We start from the raw sequence: 1,749 nt of genomic DNA on the forward strand, positions 1-1,749 counted from the left end.
AGGTTACCAAGTTTTTGGCATAAAATCTTAAAACAATTATTTTCCTCCTTACTCTGGTTGTTGTTCTAAGCACCCCTCCTCCCCACTCCCCCAATCCATTCCTCGCCATTTCCCCTCCTCCTCATTTACCTGCCCCCCACTTCCCCTTCCCTTTCCACTTATCCTCCTCCCCTTCTCGCCCCTCCCCTCCCCACCTCATCACTTCCCCTCATTCCCCCTCCTCCCCCTCTCCTCTCTCCCCCTTCCCCCCTTAGTACGTGTGGAAGTTTGTCCTACCTGTTGTTGTTGTTGTTGTTGTTGCTGTTGTTGTTATTATTGTTTTTCTCAGGGATCTTCAATTGTTTTTTGTTGGAGGTGAATGAGAGAAAGATAAACACACACACACACACACACACATACACACACAGACATACAGTGAGAAATCGACGTCACAAGGTAAAAGAAATCTTGAGGATGAATGGCATCAATAATGAATTAGTTTGTTTACATCTCACCAGCTAACGTGTGTACCTGTGGGTGATTGACGGCGTCTACCTAAGCTCTAATTATGCCCGTCTGTCAAGGTGATGGCAGACGTATATTTCCATCACTTATTTAAGCACTCCCTCGTGGTTGTATGCGAACTTGTGTGTCTATTTTAGTCCAGTGGGTTAAAACCTATGACTGTCAGAAGTGGGATTCGAACCCACGCCCGGAAGACCGGACTGCGACCTGAACGCAGCGCCTTAGACCGCTCGGCCATCCTGACAATAGAAGACACTCCTCTCTCTCACTCTCTCTCTCTCTTACCTTTATAATCCAGGTCATCTTAGCATCCCGTGTGGCAGGTAACTGAGGTGAGGTGGCGTCAACCTGGCCATAATTAATGCTCCATGCCCTTCCCTCCCCCCCCCCCACTGCGTCTCTCAGCAAGGCTGACTTACCATCCCGTGTTGAAAGTCACGTTGGCCCGGGGCAGGTCACTGAGGTGCCTGAGTTGCGTGAGTGGCGGGGTTCGTCTGGGTGATGCTTAGGACCTATTTTGTTTTATTTTTCGTTTTATTGTTTTTTCTATTTTGTTTTATTATTATTATTATTATTATTATTATTATTATTATATATATATATATATATATATATATATATATATATATATATGTATATATATATATATATATATATATATATATATATATATATATATATATATATATATATATATATATATATATATTTTTTTTTTTTTTTTTTTTTTTTTTTTTTTTGTCTGCTTTTGGGGTTTATTTAGGGCTTTTCATCTTTATTTCCTTGTTTTATTTGTTAGTTCTCTTGTTGTTCTCTGGTTTTTCTTTGCTTTGTTCTCTTGTTATCTCAGATCACGATGCTGTGTGTGTGTGTGTACTCATAAACAAACGACACATATTTATAACCTCTCCATTTTCATAACTATTAACTTTCTTTATTTCCTGCTGTTTTCATTTTTTTTTACACTGGTATGTTTATATTCTGTTGTTGTTTATGTTTTATCAGATTACTCATTGTTTTCCTTGTTCTCTCAGGTCATTATATGTGCTGAGTTGTTAGTTGTGGCGGAGTTGCTGAGGGTGAGTTTTTTTGTTTTTTGTTTTATTAATTCCTTTCCGTTTTCTGTTTCCGGTGTATGTTTATGTTTTATTTCCTGTTCCTCTTCCTTCGTGTTTATTTATTTTTTTTGTGAGATTCTAGGGCCACCTGACTATCTTCTAGTGGCACCTGTCTATCATCTAGGGC

The 1,749-nt window shown here is 39.2% G+C and overlaps 1 non-coding gene across 1 annotated transcript; it reads right to left on the reverse strand.

Annotated features, from left to right (window-relative positions):
* Positions 1 to 664: 664 nt before the first annotated feature.
* Trnal-cag lies at positions 665 to 748 on the reverse strand. The gene has a single exon. It is a non-coding gene; the product is annotated as a tRNA-Leu (tRNA).
* Between the last annotated feature and the right edge of the window lie 1,001 nt (positions 749 to 1,749).

The sequence above is a fragment of the Homarus americanus genome, unplaced genomic scaffold (genome assembly GCF_018991925.1).
Source record: "Homarus americanus isolate GMGI-L3 unplaced genomic scaffold, GMGI_Hamer_2.0 scaffold52806, whole genome shotgun sequence".
In the NCBI taxonomy this organism is placed as follows: Eukaryota; Metazoa; Arthropoda; class Malacostraca; order Decapoda; family Nephropidae; genus Homarus; species Homarus americanus.